This window comes from Nannospalax galili, unplaced genomic scaffold (genome assembly GCF_000622305.1).
Source record: "Nannospalax galili isolate Female #2095 unplaced genomic scaffold, S.galili_v1.0 scaffold5, whole genome shotgun sequence".
Lineage (NCBI taxonomy): Eukaryota > Metazoa > Chordata > Mammalia > Rodentia > Spalacidae > Nannospalax > Nannospalax galili.
In genome coordinates, this window is record NW_008353126.1 from 3,315,320 (window position 1) to 3,325,094 (window position 9,775).

The window sequence follows — 9,775 nt, forward strand, 5'->3', positions numbered from 1 at the left end:
GAGACCTAGTTAGAGAGTATTCCCATCCTGTAAGATTGTTTCTTACTGAATGGCCAAGCACCCTGCAGGGTTCATGAGACCCATAGCACAGTGGCAGTGCACACCTAGCATGTGCACAGTCCCCTCCACTCTCTACAGACTGACTTCGACATAGCTCCTAACCACATTTGACACTGCTGAATGGAGACCTGCTGAAATGGGGTCCTCTTCAGCCATCAGCTTTATTTGACCTGTCACCTGCTATCTCTTGACTCACTGTCCTCAGAGCATGTCACATCTCATTTGGACCATGCCCCTGGAGTGCAAGGCTGAATGGCCCATCACTCCTTCCCTACTCAGTTCCAGTCTGAACATTTTCTAGCAAGTCAGACATGAGAAAAGACCTTGGAACTCCTAATGCAACCTTCAGATCTGGAATTTCTCAGTTCTGTCTCCCGAGACTGAGGGAAATTTTTAAGGTACTTTTTTTTTCTGGAGACTGTTTTTGTTTTTGAAACAAGGTCTCACTACATAGCCCTAACTGGCCTGGAACGCCCTCTATGTAGACCAGGCCAGCTTGGAACTCATAGAGATCCTCCTGCCTCTGCCTCCCAAGTGCTGGGATTAAAGGTGTGTACTACCAGGCAGGCCTAGCCTCTGGAGATACTTAAAAAAACAAACAAACAAACAAACTATGTGCTGGGATCAAATCCAGGGCCTTGCACATGCTAACATGCTCTGGCAAGCCCCTCTCCCAGCCAGAAGTGTTCAATGTAATTTTAATTTTCCTCCCCTTTTGCTTCATTTGGGAACTCCTACTAGGAACACATTGTACTTTACATGTTGAATAAAGTGTATTTGTTGCTGTCATATTTTCAGGGCTAAGCACTGGTTCATGTCGAGAAGTTTCTGGTTGCAAGAACTGTTGGGAGGGAGGTTGGAGGGGGAAGTACGTTTTCTCTCAAACTTACATTCTGGCTGAATAATGAATACAGCACTCAGCTGGCTGTGGTGGCACACACCTGTAGTTTCAACACTCAGGAAGCAGAGGCAAGGGGTTTGCCACAAGTCAAGGCCAACCTGGGCTACATAGTGAGACCTTATCTCTAAAAACCGAAACCAAATAAGGGGAAAAAATTAAACCTTTGAATTTTTTTCCTATAATAACCTTAAAGTATTTTATTTATTATGCTGGGCATAGTGGCACATACCTTTAGTCCCAGCACTCAGGAGGTAGAGGCAGGAAGATCTCTGTGAGTTTAAGGCCAGCCTGGCCTACATAGCGAGTTCCAGGCCAGCTGGGGCTACAGGGAACCCCCAAAAGACCAAATAATTTTATTATTTTTATATGCATGAGTGTATTGTCTGCATGTATGTAAGTATACCTGGGTTGTGCAATGCCTGAGGAGGTCAGAAGAGAATGTCAAATTTCTCTGGAACTGGAGTTAAGGATGGTTGTTAGCCACCATGTGGGTGCTGGGAACTGAACCTGGGTCCTCTGCAAGAGCAGTGAGTACTCTTAACTGCTGAGCCATCTCTCCAGCCCCTCCTGTAATAACCTTATAATTTAAATTATGAAAGTAAAAGTATAGTTCAGAACTATATATAAGGCTGGATGTAATGGCACACACTTTTAATCTTAGTGCTTGGAGGCAGACACAGGTGAATCTTTATGAGATTCAGGCCAGCCTGGTCTATATAGCAAGTTCCAGGCCAGCTGGAGCTAGAGGGAGATGCTGTCTCAAAAAAACTAAACAACAAACAGACTAATATATAATTTAAAAATAGACGTTGTGCCAGGTGTGGTGGTGCATGCCTTTGATCCCAGCACTCGGAAGGCAGAGGCAGGTGGATCTCTGTGAGTTCAAGGCCACCCTGGTCTACATAGTGAATTTCAGGACAGCTGGGGCTACAGAGCTGGGGCTATAGAGTTCCAGGTAGCTGGGGCTACCCTGTCTCAAAAAGACCAAAAAAAAAGAAGAAAAAAAAAATAGACATAATACCTTAATTTTTTTAAAGCATTAATACCCTCCATCCCATAACTTCTTGGGACTTCCTGGTCTCTCCAGGTCATTGCTTCTCTGGAAGCAGCAACCCTGCCCACAATCCCTCATAGAATTCCAGTTGCCTATTTTTATAGCAATTTCCTATACATGGCATTTACTATATGTATTTTTATACTTATTCTTGTTCATTTACTATATATTTACATATTTAAAAATTTTTATTTATATATGTGTGTGTATGCACATGTGTGTGCAGGTGCCTGTCGAAGCCAGAAGGGGGCATCGGATTCCTTGGAGCTGGAGTTAAGGGCAATTGTGAGCCACCTGATGTGGGTGCTTGGAACTGAACTCAGGTCCTCTACAAGGGCAGCAAGTGCTCTTAACCTCTAAGCTATCTCTCCAGCTTCTACTATATAATTTTGATGCAACTTGTTCATCAGCAATTTATAAATACAACTGGATATACTTCATTCTGTATTGACTACGTGTTCTTTTGCAAAACATTAATAATACTCATGTATAAAAATTCATGCAAAAAAAATCCCAAATTGTTTTTTTTTTTTTTTTTTCACATTCAGGATTTTTATTTGAACTTCTGGCAGACAACTTACACCCCTCACCCTTTCCTTTAAGTTAGTGTGACAATTCTCAGTAACAAACTACTTAAAGGGAAGCTTTGGTCAAAATGTAATGAAATACCAAAATCAAAACAAAACAAAAGTAAAACAAAACAGAAAACAAACTACTGCCTCCTTTAAAACCAACACTCTCACCAATGATACCCAAACGAACACACAGTTTGCTTGATCCGAGGTGCAGTGTTTCCATGGGGCCTGCGTTCCTCGACACCACGTGAGGCAGAGCCGTGGTCAGCCTGCTCCTCAAGCTGGATGGCGGAGACCAGCTCGGCTTCACATTATCCAGAGGCCCTGGATCGAGGATTCTAGGGTCTTGAAATCCCAAATTGTCATGGATCCATCAATACCAGTAGTGCAAAATTTGACAGTCTTCCTTGTCCATCTCATAAATAGATGCTTGAGTGATGCTGTTCTGGTGCAGCATCTCCAAGGCCATGTTGGCGGTCCTCGGTTGTGGCCCTCTTGTCCATGTTGGTGGAAGAGTTCCATGGCAGACGTGTTGTGATGGACGTTCTGTTTTGGAATGTCTAGCTTGGAGACAAAGGTCAAGCAGCCACGGTCGTCATAGTTAAAGAGCACTGGACAGCAGTCATGGCCAGCAGCAACTACGCTGTTCTCCTAGACAAATGACACACTCAGGAGTGGCAGGAACTCAGAAACTCAGGTTTTCAGAGTTGGGACCTGCACGCTGTTTGAAGCATCAGCAACGGACATGGTGCTATCATGGCTGACCCAGGCCAGGGGACTCCCACTGGCAGAGAAACTGACCCCATGTACCCAGCTGCCAGTGCCACTGCCTCCAAATTCAGGCATTAGCTGACCAAAAGGCATCTTACTGCCCCAGGGCGTGCTGGCTGGCTTCTCATCCACCTCTTTAATGTAGGCGGAGAACGCTCTGCCTTTGAAGTCACAGGAGCCAGCAGCCAGCAAAACATTGTTGGGATGCCAGTCTAAGCTGAGGACCGTGGAGCGAATCGGCTTTTTAAAGTGCTTGCTCACCAGTCATTTTCAGACTCGAAGTAACAAACAGAAATGAGTCGGGCTCCACTCCCCACGGCAACCTTGTTCTTTAGCAGGGATCGCTTCACAAAAGTGGCTGCGTGGTTAATCCTCAGGATCACCAGGGTTGGCTTCCAGACACCATCTTTCTGACTCCAGACATAGGCATTGCGGTCTGCCCACAAGTGACAATGTGGTCACTCTTAGGAGCCCAGTCAATACCTGTGATATGTCTGTTATGTTCCTTGAGTTCATGGGCTTTCACCCACTGGCTGCTGTTCTTGTAGATGTGTACTTTGTGATTGTTGGGGTTAAGAGCGATCTGGGTACGATCCCGGTTCCAGGTATGGCAAGTGATGGGCTCTAGTAGAAACTGATGCACGGACATGATTCTTAGTGTTTTCAATGGGCTGAAAGCTGCTCCAGGCGGTCGGGAAGCTGGCAGCAGAGGATTCGCCGGCTCTGGTCAGTCGACGCAAACAGGCTCCAGTGAGCGCCCAAATTGTTTTTAAGGATGTAATGCCCTTCACGGCTGGAGAGATGGCTCAGCAGTTAAGAGCACTGGCTGCTCTTGCAGAGGACATGGGTTCGATTCCCAGCACCCACAAGGCAGCTAACAACCATTCATAACTTCAGTTTCAGGGGATCTGATGCCCTCTACTAATCTCCGTGGGTATTGTACAACATGCGTGCACCTACATACATGCAGGCAATACACTCATACACATAAAAATAACATAAAAATAATTAAAAAAATGTCCCTCAGCAACTTATGCCTTCCACCCTCCTTTAGCCTTGTTCTCAGTTCACTGTGTAGCTTTCTGCTACTATACAGAATACTAGAGATGGTTAAAAAGAGGAAAGGTTTGTTTCAGCTTACCTAGTCTTGGAGGTTCTAAGTTTATGACCACTTGGTCCTGTTGTTTTGGGCCTGTGGCAAGGCAGCAGACCTTGGTGGGACCTCCTGGCACAGCAAAACTATTCCCCTCATGGCGGTAAGCAAAAAAGACAGAGGAAGGGACCCTGACATGGTCCCTAAATCTGCAAGGCACACTCTGAGTGCCCTAAAGATCTTCCAGGATGTTCTGCCACTTTTTTTGTTTTGTTTGTCTTTTTGAGACAGGGTCTCCCTGTAGCCCCAGCTGGCTTGGAACTCACTATGTACACCTGGCTGGTTTCAAACTCATAGCGATCCACCTACCTCTGCCTCCCAAGTGCTGGGATTACAGGCGTGTACCATGTCCTTCGATGTTCTACCACTTTTAAGATTCCTGCAATATCTCCTAATAGTGCCACCTTGGGCTCTTTGGGGGATATTCGAGATGGAAATGATAGCAAAAACTTTTAAATATTTCTGGTTTTCCAGAAGCCTGAGTCTTCCCAGTACCCTCTGCATTCAAGTTGTTCCCAGACCATTTAGATGTGAAAATCTGGCCCCTTTCAGTATCTCCACAAGACTCCCCACAGCTCCCCTATTCCTCACACCCTAGCCCAGTTTCCATCCCATCCCTAATTCTCCTTGCTGCCCAGTCCTCCCTGGTGTCCAACCTTCCACTCTGCTGCATCCCAGCAGGTGGGGTAGTTCCCATGCAGTGTCTTCAGCCTCAGTTCTATTGAACTGCACCGGAGTTTGGGTGCCGGTAATAACACGCACCTAGGCCTGGTCCTGAGAGTTGTGTTGAGCAGCTGGTAGGAAGTCAACGAACACCATCAGTGATGGCAATGCAGAGTCTTCAGAAGACTGTAAGAACAGTCCTTTTCTGCCTTGTGGAGGATGTTCCATGCTGACCAGAGCAAACATGGTTTATCAATATATATCATGTACATCTTTGCAAACACCCAGGAAAAAAAAAGAACTTTTGGGAATACTGACATATGGTAAGAAGCTGGTTATAGAAATTATTTGTACAGTAGACCCTGCATGCTGGTTATATACTCTACCCCCGACCCCTCAAAAAAACCCTTAATACTTAATGCCTTCAGCCTACTTGTTGGGTGTTGGGGACCCCTGCTGTCTAAGGTAGCAGTCTCTCCATGTCCGGATAGCCGCAGGCTGGCTCGGGGTTCATATGCAGAGGCTCTCTTTCTCAGCTGGGCACCTTCCTACTCTCTTCCTGACTCACCTTTTGAAGTGCCCGTCACAGATACATGTCCTCTGGCATGAAACTGCCAGGTTTTCCTGTGTGATAATCAGGCACTGTCTGACAGCCTGGCAGAAGCCCACCACCACATGTAAATGGGGCATCCTACAAAGCACCTATCAACTAAGGCTTTTGCTACTGCCTCCACACTATAAAAATCCTGGTTTCTCCTAATAAATCGGAGCTGAATCACTAAGGTCTGGAGCTGAGCTGAATCACTGAATAAAGGAGCTGTATCAGGAGCTGAGCTGTACCAGTCTCTTATTCAATCTCCCCGGAAGGGGCTGTCCGTAAACATTCACTCCCGGAGATCCTGCTTTCGCCTTTCTTGCACCTCCCCTTGTGATCCGGCAGCCGGTGGATCGCGAAACCTAGAGGGAGTGCCGGGTAGCTTGGAACGAACTCGCCTGGAAGCGCAGCAACCGCTGAGTCACCAGCATCCAGTAGCCGCGGAGAGCCTCAGCAACGCGGGGAGCCAGGGACCCAAGCAGCAACGCGGTGCGCGGGACCCGCCCATAGTTGGGCTCTTAATGTTCTGGTCAAATTGTATGACTGCTTCCCTGCATCCCTTTTGTCATTGATGCCATAAATATCTTTTGTTTCTACGTATTTCATCCTGTATGCTGTGATTCAGGTTAGGAGTAGTCAAATTAAGCTGTCTGTATCTTTCCTAGAAGCACTGCTGCCTGCATCCACACACTAACCATGTCCCATTGGACCCTGGCCTTCATGGAATGACTTGTGTTTCTGCTGCTGTCTATGTTCAGGCCTGTCTCTCTGCTTAACGAGTTGCTCATCTGGTGCTCTCTGGTGGAACTCCTTTTGGAACTTCTAGAATGCTTCATTAATTGCACAACAGAGGAAACAATTTCACCTTATATAAGCAGTGTTAGAAGACTTTAAAATCTACTTTTGGCCAATGTTTTAATTTAAAACTACTACTGTCAAAAATGTGTATTTCCTTTGGGTTTATTCCATGAATACCTATGAAAGAACCAGACAGAAGATCACTTAGGAGTCACTGAAGTTCAGTTCCAGAAGGTGGCAGGCATTTCCTATAACCATGTGCACTAGAGCTTTGACTCCCCAGCGTAACAAAGGTGAAACCCCAAATCTCAATTTAGCCGAGTTGTAATTGCATAGGAATGGATCTAAACCAGTTCATACAGGAATGTCTCTGACTAACATTTCCTTGTTACAGGAGTTCACGGAATGTATATTGCTGACCCAGGGAGTGTCTAAATTTGAGCTTTTCCTGTTTATTTTCTAATTGTTACATGTCATAGAACATGGGATAGATTAATCTCACCTCATACAATGGAAGGGAAATTTCACTATGTGCTGCTGCTAGATATGTGATACAGAGGTATAAGAGGGAAGAGATGGAAATAGGTAAAAGGAAGGAAAGGGGTTCAGTTCCCAGCATCTACAACTTGGGGGGAGGAAAGGGTTTATTTGGCTTACAGGTTATAGCCCATCATCAAGGAAAGCCAGGGCAGGAACCTGAAGACAGGAACTGAAGCAGAGACCATGGAAAAACACTGTTTACTGGTTTGCTTCCCAGCTCACGTTCAGCTAGCTTTTATTTATTTATTTTGGTCTTTTTGAGACAGAGTCTCTCTGTAGCCCCAGCAGGCCTGAACTTGGCTATGGAGACCAGGCTTGCCCAGGTCTCACAGACAACAGTCTGCCTCTGCTCCCAAGTCCTAGGATTAAAGGTGTGCACCACCATTCCCGGTTCTCAGCTACTTTCCTTCTACAGCCCCAGGCCCACCTGCCCAGAGATGTTTCCACCCACATAGGATTGGGCCCGCCTACATCAGTTGGCAATTAAGACAATGTCTCTTAGACAGTCTGATCTGGGAAATTAAAAAAAAATGGGGCTGGAGAGATGATTCAGTGGTTAAAAACAGTGACTGTTGTTACAGAAGACCAGGGTTCGATTCCTAGCACCCACACAGCAGCCAACAACTGTCTGTAACTCCAGCCTCTTCTGTCCTCCGTGGGCATTGCACGACATGGATGCCCGTACATACATGCAAGCATAACACTCATACACATAAAAATAACAAAGTATTTTTAAAAATTTATTTTTTATGTGTATGTGTGCATTGCCTGCATGTATGTAGGTACCCCCCTGTTGTGCAATGTCTGCACAATTGAAGAAGGCATGAAATCCCCTGGAACTGGAGTTATGGACAGTTGTTAACCTCTAGGTGGGTGCTGGGAATTAAACCTAGGTCCTCTGCAAGAGCAGCCAGTGCTCTTAACTGCTTGGCTATCTCTCCAGGTTTAGTTGAGGTTCCCTCTTCCCAGGTGACTCTAGGTTTGTGTCAAGTACACAGCTGCAGCTAACTACAACAGTTCTCTTTTAATTAATTTTTGAGGCAAGGTCTCTCTGTTGTCCAGACTGCCTGGGATTTACTACATAGCCCAGGCTGGCTTCAAACCCATGATGATCCCTCTGCTTCAGCCTTCCAAGGGCTGGTTATTTCAGGCATGAGCCAGCAAACCCAACTTTCTAACACTTAACAAAAAAATAAAAGAGAGGGCTGGAGAGATGGATCAATGGTTAAGGGCACTTGCTGCTCTTACAGAGGACCTGGGTTCAGTTTCAAGCACTTCCACAGTGGTTCACAACTATTTAATTCAGTTTCCTGGCAATCTTATGCCCTCCTCTGGCCTCTATGGGCATTGAATGCACACGGTGCACATACATACATGCAAACAAGCACTCATACACATAAAATAAAAACAAATACATCTTTAAAAAATGAAAAGCATATAAATTTTTGAGATATTACTTTTTATTGAACATGTATAACATCCACTTTTACATTACAAACATTTTTTTTACAAATAAAAATTTTGTTTTTGTTAAAAAAAATTTCCTAGATTTATCATTGTATAATTAAAACAAAGACAGATAATATATATGAAGGTCATTCTCCAAGTATTAGAACAGAATACTGATGGAATCACTTCAGTATCATTTTTTTTCAACTCTGAGGATCAAACCTAGGATTCTGTGCATGCTGGGTAAGCACTCTACCACTGAACTATTCCTTAGCTATCCGTAACATTTTTTTTTAAATAAACATTAACTTCCAAGGGATGAAATAAACACAGAGGAAGGTGATCCTCAAGACATACTTTCAAAATTAATCAAATTCTTATATAATCTTTCTTTGCATGGTATTTGGTCAATGAATATCAGCAAAAGAATTACATATGTAAGATAAACATATACATTTGAAAATATAGAACACGCAGTAAATTAAAATTTTTATCAGTTTTGTTGTATGGGGACACCACCCACATTACCATTTAAAATATATTGTGTATACATAATCTTATGAATCACATATATAAGGGAATAAGGCCTTATTTCCAGGACAGTCTTAAAACAGGAATATTTTATCCTTATATTTTAGACTTCATATTCTTTAACATATCAACTACTAACATTAAGCACAGTACCTAACTAAGCCAACATATGAGGAGTGGCCAACACAGTTTCAGCTACCCTACTTGATGATATTCACATGACGTACCATCTAAGAGAACTGACCAAGTATAATTTCTGAAATGCCCACATTGAAGACTTATCAAGAAAACAATACAATCCCATCATATGAGCCCAGCATGTCTCTCAGAGATTTGTTATAAATACTGGAACATTTCAGAAGTACTTCAATGACATATTTAACAATACTGTTAGCTTAAGCTTGAAGAGTGGTTTAGTTAACATGGAAATCTAAGAGTCTAAAATTGCTTCTAGATACTTTTAACTTTTCAAAACTCAGTATTGCCTGATTTTTGTTTGTTTTTGAGACAGGGTCTCATACTGTAGCCTGGGCTGGGCTTGAATTCACCATGTAGTCCAGGCTGTCCTTGAACTCATATAAATCTTCCTGTCTCAGCCTTCCAAGCGCTAGGATTACAGGTGTGGGCCAGCAGGCTTTGGCCTGAATTTGAATATGTTTTGACTAGAGATTTTTTCCCCCTTCGG

At 44.1% G+C, this 9,775-nt stretch overlaps 1 pseudogene; it reads right to left on the bottom strand.

The window, feature by feature from the left end:
* Window positions 1-2,623: 2,623 nt before the first annotated feature.
* Window positions 2,624-4,046, bottom strand: LOC103747859 (annotated as a pseudogene).
* Between the last annotated feature and the right edge of the window lie 5,729 nt (window positions 4,047-9,775).